This window comes from Lissotriton vulgaris, chromosome 11, assembly GCF_964263255.1.
Source record: "Lissotriton vulgaris chromosome 11, aLisVul1.2, whole genome shotgun sequence".
NCBI lineage: Eukaryota > Metazoa > Chordata > Amphibia > Caudata > Salamandridae > Lissotriton > Lissotriton vulgaris.
This window is the reverse complement of record NC_141699.1, coordinates 710,506,942-710,514,761: the sequence shown is the minus strand read 5'-3', so window position 1 is coordinate 710,514,761 and position 7,820 is coordinate 710,506,942. Positions and strand designations below refer to the sequence as shown.

The following is a 7,820-nucleotide window of genomic DNA, read 5'->3' as shown; positions in this document are numbered from 1 at the left end:
CCCAACCTTCTTTGACTAGGCTGAGGGGCCCTCGAACAGGGTGTCCGTACAAGAGTTTGAAAGGACTGAAGCCGAGGGACTTCTGGGGGACTTCTCGATAGGCGAAGAGGAGGCACGGGAGTAGCACATCCCACTGGCGACGGAGGGGCTCTTCCAACCCCCCGATCATTCCCTTGAGCGTGCGGTTGAACCGCTCGACTAGTCCGTTTCCTTGAGGGTGATAGGGGGTCGTGAATCGGTAGGTGACCCCGCACTGTTGCCAGAGGGATTTCATATATTTTGAAATAAAGTTTGTGCCTCTGTCCCTGACGACTTCTCGGGGGAAGCCCACCCGGGAGAAGATCCCCATTAAGGCCCGGCCAACCACCGGGGCTGTTACAGTTCGCAGGGGAACAGCCTTGGGGTAGCGGGTGGCGTGGTCCACCAGTACCAGGATGAACCGATGTCCTTGTGCTGTTCGGGGGTCCAGGGGCCCCACAATGTCTATTCCCACCCTCTCGAACGGGGTGGTGACAACTGGGAACGGTTGCAGAGGTGCTTTGAGTTTGCAGCCGCTCTTCCCGCTGGCCTGGCACGTGGGGCAGGACCGGCAGTGGTTGAGGACGTCGTTTCTCATCTTTGGCCAGAAAAAGTGGGTCACCAGGCGACTGTAGGTTTTGTCCTGTCCCAGGTGTCCAGCCAGAGGGACATCGTGGGCCAAATTCAACAAGAAGTCTCTAAAACGGAGGGGCACCACCAACACTCGACTGGCCCCTAACTCCGCGATTCTTTGTTCACTATACAACAGGACGTTGTCCCAATAGATCCAATGGGCTCCGGCGGTGTCTCCCGCGCTCTGGGCGAGGGCTTGCTGTCGCAGTCCCTCGAGGGAGGGACAGGTCTTCTGCTCTTGACGGAACTGCTCCTGGGTGGGCCCCCCTTCTTGACGCCACTGAGCCAGGTCGGGAAGGTCCTGGAGCTGAGCGAGCCCTTCGGGGGTTTGCTCAGGGGGGTTGGTGTGGTCGGTGTCCTCTACTGGAGCGACCGGGGGAGGAGGTGCTGGCCATTCTGGTTCTTCAGGTCGGGAGATGGCCCGGGCGGCCATGGACCGAGTGGTTACGCATGCCCAGTCCGGGAGGCCCAACATCCCCAGGTGCTCTCTTCTTTCCACGGCGGCCCACGGGGAACTCTCAAGATCATTCCCCAGGAGACAGTCCACGGGGGCATCATCTCGGACCGTCACCTTCAACATGCCGGAGACTCCTCCCCATTCGAAGGGGACGCAGGCCATCCGACACAGACTCTCGGAATTGTCGGCTGAACGGACGGGGCAGAGGATGTTCGGCAGGATCTGTTCCGGGGTCACCAGGTGACAGCGGACGGCCGTCACACTGGCCCCCGTGTCACGTAGGGCTTCGGCCCTGCGCCCATTAATGTTCACCCACTGACTGTATTTTCTGGTGTTGGCGGGTAGGGGAGCCCACGGGACCATGTCTCTTCCCCCTAGGCACGCTAGCACCATGGCGGCCGGTTCCCACTCGTGTTGTTCTTGTTCGCATTCTTCCTGTTCTTCGGAGATTTGCTCTCCCCCCAGGGCGGCGGCAGCTACCTGGCGGGGCCTCGGAGTCTGGTTCTGTGGACAGTTCGGGTCATTGGCGTAGTGGCCGACTCGCTGGCATCGGTGACACGTGACATTGGCTCGGAACCCCTGGCTGGCCGGGGGCGGGGTGCTGGTAGCGGGAGCGGCTGGGGCGGTGTCTCTTCCCCGTCCCTGGCCTCCTCCTCCTCCTCGGGGACGGTGCTGACCTTGGTTGTTCCTGTTCTGTTCGTGCGGCCCACTCCGGCCTACTCGGGTGCTCTCCCATCGGTCAGCCTCGGCGGCGAGCTGCCGTGGATCAGTCAATTTACTGTCGAGGAGGTGCTGCCTGAGCTCGACGAAGCAGTTGTTGGAGAGGTGCTCCCACACCATGAGATTAAAAAGTTGCTCGTAGGTCGTTACGTGGCTCCCCTTGATCCAACCCTCGAAGGCTCGGCTGAAATAGTTTACATATTCCACCCAAGTTGTACCCGGGATCCGGGTGCAGTCTCGGAACCTCTGGCGGTACATTTCGGGTGTGAGCCCATATCGAGTGAGGAGGGCAGCCTTCATGTGGTCATAGGATGTCATCAGATGGTTGGGGAGCTGTAACAGGGCATCGCGGCCTTCATTGACAAACCTCCCCCATAAACCGGCTCCCCAGTCACTTCGGTCGATCCGGTGGGAGGTCATGGCGATCTCGTAGGCCTTGAACCACTGTTGGATGTCGTCATCTCGGAAATATTCTCGTACGACATCCTTGGGGTTGTCGACCTTTTTTTCTATCGCTCCTGGGGTGCGCGGTTGCTCGGGCACCCCCAGATCTTTGTTTTGCTTCCGTAGGTCTAATTCTGCCAGTTTGCGCTCATGTTCGTACGCTAGTCTCTTTTCTTCGAGTTCTCTTTGCCTCTGTTTTTCTTCCCATTCTTCTCGGAGCCGCAGATGTTCTAGGTTCAGTTTTTGTTCGGCTAATTTTAGTTCACCGTCCATTTTGAGCCGTGCCATTTCTAACTCATGTAGTCTGCTTCTTTCTCTCTCTTGGATCTCTTCCTGCGAGAGACCCGTGCTTCGCTCCTCGGGAGCCGTGGTGTTCCTTTCTGATGCTGCAATGTTTTGGTCCGGGGGTCTGACGGCCCCGGTTTCTGTCCAAGACTCAATGGCGTGCTTGAAATCGTCTTTAGTGCTCAGACCGGTGGTAGCAATGCCTAGTTCAATGCAAAATTGTTTCAACTCACGATGGCTGTACTCTTCCAATTTCTCTATCTGGAATTTCTCGGTGGATCCGCTCTCTTTGGTTGTCATTGTGGTTTAGTCGTGGGGTGAGCTACTCTCTGTACGATTACGGGTTGATTCGGATCGCGCCGCTGGCCACCAATGTTAGACGGACCTGGAGGGTCGGCCGAGGACAAGGGGAGAGGTCTCCGGGGAGAGCCGTCTCCAGCGATTGTACAGACGAGTAACTTCCCCCCCACAGATGTACACCACACAAAGATAAGGTTTAACGTTCTTTATAAGCAATCTTGCAGTACGATAGAATGGTACAAGGAGGTCAGGACTCAGGGGTCCCCTCGATTCTAGTCTCTTGGATGGGAAAGGGGGTAGCGGGACAGTCTTGTTACCAATCTGGTGGATGCGATGATATGATGGATAGCTCACAATCCTCGAGCTCGGCGTTCTAGGTGGACGGGCCGCGGCAGCGCCGGCAGGTCCCGAGATGATCGTAGGTAGCGACGGTCCGCGGCAGCGCCAGCAGGTCCCGGTGAAGCTGGTAGTTACAACGGTCCGCGGCAGCGCCAGCAGGTCCCGACGAGGATGAAGGATGCAGAAGGTTGTGGCAGCGCCAGCAGGCAGGACGATAGTTCACAAGGCAGGGCTACGGCAGCGCCAGTAGTCCGTCAAGGATGAGTTCTTTACGGGGTCTCTCGACTCCAGGATACAACTCCTTCCTACTCTGGAGCTGCCCCAGTTATAGGTCTGGCGCCCTTTGATGTCCGGACCCTCGCACTTGGAGGTCGGGAGGTCCGGGATGAGGGAGTCCAGACACCCAGCAGGGGGGTGGAGCCAGTGCCCGGGGGAGCTGGAGGCGATCGGCACCTGGCGGGGGAGAGCCATCGACACTTCTTTCTCCCATTGACCTGCCAAGTGGTCCGTTCACCTCCTGGGAGGATGGTGGTGCCGGGATGTCGGGGCCTGGCCAGGCCCAGGGTTAGGGTCGAGTCGAGGCCACGCGGCCTCGTGGTGCAGGGTCCAAGATGGCGGCCGGGCCGGGCGATGGAGCTGGTAGTGGCTCGGCCCCATGATACAGAGATGTCCGGGGGCAGGAGTCCCGTAGGGGACGGGGTGCGGGTTGCTTCTGTGGGTAACACCTGGAGGGCCGGGGCTCGGGCCCTGTCATGCGGGGAGGGAGCGAGCCCTTCATGTGGCCTGTCCAACAATAGAGACAACATCTCATCTACTGTATCCTTGTATGTCTGCGATATTAGATGAAAAATGGTGCATCACATTTTGTTATGTAACTATTCATTCACAAAGAATATTTTTCCAAAATGTCAATCATAAGCATGTATAATATCATATATTTAAATGCACCCAGAGTTAAAACACAATATAAAAACAGGAACACGTCCCGACCGTTAGATACTGGATCCTTGATTGAGAAGGGCCGTCTGTTACTTTTCTGGTCATACAGCCGATATAAGAGGCATTCCCAAAGAAAAACGTGATTGAGTAGTATATATTCAAAAGGATAAATAAAATCGCTAGGACGTAAAAGGAAGCAAATAATTATATCCAAAGTATACCATAGAGGAATTGATAAATCTCTATGTAAATATTCATCCTGTATCTAAAGATCATTGGAGGTGTATTGAAGGCACCAAGAAACACTCTTTCATCATATCAAGATGAAGATTGAATATGACTGCACATGAACCTTTATTTTAGATTTGGCAATAGTGTTTTTAATCTGTTCTGAAGAAGGTGGTATAAACCAGCACTATCCCACCAAAACGCTGTCTCGACTGCCACTGTTTTGAGTATTGTTTTTATATTGTGGACGTGTTCCTGTTTACATATTGTGTTTTCACTCTGGGTGTGTTTAAGTATATGATATTATACATGCGTATGATTAACATTTGGAAAAATATTCTTTGTGAATGAATAGTTACATAACAAAATGTGAAGTGCTATTTGTCATCTAATATCAAAGACAAACACGGATATACTAGATGAGATGTTGTCTCTGTCATTCATGAAATAAGCATAATCCTTTTTAAGGAGAGTGTATTGTTTTTAACATTGTGTAGAATAGAACATTAACTTTGTAAGTAACAACTTTAAATAAAGAAGGAGATATTTTTATGTTACTGGCAAGGCAATGTATTCATTAATATTTCTTATTTCGTTTTTCACATATTGGGGCATACTGGTTTGAATGAGTGTGTAAGAACGAGTAAACTTTAACGAGCCACGAATACCAAAGAGAACAGTTTATTATTTCCTTACCTCTATGCCTCCACTGTGTGCCATTTCTGCTAAGTACCTGCCCCCTCCCCTATGCCATGTTTGTGCTATGTCCCCTCCCGCTCTGATTAGTTATACTTTCTTTGGCCCTGTGTTGCCATAGCCCTCCACTACTGCCACCCTATTCTCTGTGCGAATGCTTCTGCACTGCATTTTCTTTTGCCAACCCCCCCCCCCCCCCCGCCCCCCTTCACCCTGACATGGCCCTAGGGGTGCCCACCCTGCCCCTTAGGGCTTTAAAAAAAATTGAAAAATTCAGGACTTGTGAATTTAGTCCCAGAGTCATATACTGGTACCCACAATATTTTGGTAGTAGTTGCAGTCAACTAATCAAAACCTTCAGTATCATCGGACCATTCTGAGCCCTGCGATACCAAAAAGGTCCAAGGTCTACCTCTTCAAATGTAAATATCTAAAAAATAGCTGAATACATTTACAATAATAATCAAAAAGCACACTTCCTGAGTAAAATTCTAACTTTCTGCCTGATTTGGCATAATTCTGTTCAACCATTTTTTCCGTATTTCTTCCCTAATTGTCTTTTGGGATTTAACATGGGAAATCAACATTTTGGGAACCACCATCTTTCTTGGCCTATGCTTGATGGATCAGTGCAACACTTTCCATGAATGAACGGAGGTAGCTGAAATTTGTTTTTTGCAAAGCTTTGTGCAGATTCATCAACTGGTGCCAAAGTTATTAGCAAACACAACAAGATGATGGATGGAGTGCTGAAACATTTCAACAACTCACTGCCAGTCATGAGATCTGGATTGAATCCATTGTTCTTTTGCTCACTGTACCACCACAGTTCGGATCCAGCCATATGCAAATCAGTCTTGAGCCTTTCTCCTCATGGGAACAGTCCAGCCAGAACTGCCAGGCTAGGTCTTCCCTGGACTAGAAACAAGCATCCTGGGATCAGTTTTGGGCATCACCCATCAACAGCCAGGCTAGCTTGAATCCAGTGGCACAGCAAGTGAGAGACCCATGTCTGGGCATACTCTTGCCCACTTACAACAAACATAGCAAACACAACAAGATAATGGATGGAGTGCTAAAACTTTTCAACCACTCATCCCCAGTCAAGAGACCTAGGTTGAATCAATCGTTCTTTTCCTCACCGTGCCACCCCAGTTCGAACCCAGCTATGTGCACATCAGTTTTGACCCTGCTCGTCATGGCAACAGTCCAGCCCAATCTGCCTGGTCAAGGTCCTCCCTGTGCTGGAAAAAAAGCTTCCTGGGACCGGTTTTGTGCTCAGTGTGCCACAGATCAGTGATAGGGGGTGAATGCTTGCATCGTCTGTTTTTTATTGCTTTGGTCGCACTAAGTGGGATGGGTACACCCAGATGTGGGTACCGTGCTCACTATGCCACTGGATTCTAGGTAGCCTGGCTAATGAGGGGTGATACCTGGAAACCAGTTTCAGGATGGTTGTTTGCGGTCCAGGAAGGACCTGTCTAGGAATTTCGGGCTGGACTGTTCCCATGAGGAGCAGGGCTAAGACTAATTTGCATATAGCTGCATCCAAACTGGGATGGGATAATGAGCAACAGAATGATGGATTCAAACCATATCTCTTGATTATGTGTGAGTGGTTGAAAAGTTTCAACACTGCATCCATAATTTTTTTGTGTTTGCTATGTTTGCCCTAACTGACATATTGCTGGGTTCAAACTGGGGTGGCGTGGTGAGCAAAAAAAATGATGGAAATAACTAAGATCAGTGACCGGGGTGAATATTTGCATCGTTCAGCATTCCCTCCATCATCTCGTCCTTTTGGCTAAGATCAAGTTTAGCATCTGTTCTTATCAGTTTGAAAGCACAATTTTTGCACTAGTAAAATTTTGATTTTGACAGTATTACGACTTTGACTTGGAAGTGAGTAAATTAGCTTTATGCTAATTTATGCAAATGTTGTGATCGGCACAGCGAGCTCTTGACCGAGCAGGAGGGGGACCAGCGTGCTGGTGTGTGTTTGTTTCTTAGGAACACAAAATAGAACTCCAAAGGACCTGTGGTCAGCGTTAGAGCACCGGTAATGTACGCTCCCTACAACTCTCTTTTTCCTGGCATTTGGGTGGACTAATGCTGGACACTTAAAACACCTCCTAACACCCTTCACAGGCCTGTACAACACCCAGACCTCTGGCAAGGGGATACATGCTTAGGTGGCAAAACCTATAACCCTTGCCTTAGCTCTAGGGTGTGACTGGACAGTGTTTCATGCACTGAAGACTATTGTGGTCTGCTGGGTGACACCCCAGGTACCCAGGCGGAGGACCTCAGGTGAAAACGATAAACAGGTGGTAACCCCAAAAATTACCGGTAAGCCCCTAATCCCCCAAATGGAAGACAAAATGGACACTAGAGCCCAAGTGACCATCCCAGATGGCATCCTACCACCGGACGACCAGAAACCCAACCCTCAGGCCCCTGAGGTGGGCTGCAAGGTGGCAAGAAAGGCTGCACCGGCAGAACCAAGCATCAACGCTGGGAAGGTTGGTGCCCTGAAGACTTCAGGGCCAAAGGCAGGTGCACCTGGAAACTCCAATGCTGCCAAACCAGGGAGTGGGGGGAAGAGTGAGGTCAGGAATCAGGCAATGGACCGCCTTCGAACCCTTCAAATGGTACAATGTCTCCCACCAGCATGCCCAGGTCTTGGGGTGGGAGGTAAAAGACAAGGAAGGGCCCAGACTGGACAGGGACTTGTTCTTGAACAAGGTCCTCAAGCCAGCAA

General features: G+C 51.3%; 1 pseudogene; it reads left to right on the top strand.

Annotated features, from left to right (window-relative positions):
• Positions 1 to 6,843: 6,843 nt before the first annotated feature.
• On the top strand, positions 6,844 to 7,021 carry LOC147683364 (U2 spliceosomal RNA; annotated as a pseudogene).
• The last annotated feature ends 799 nt before the right edge of the window (positions 7,022 to 7,820 follow it).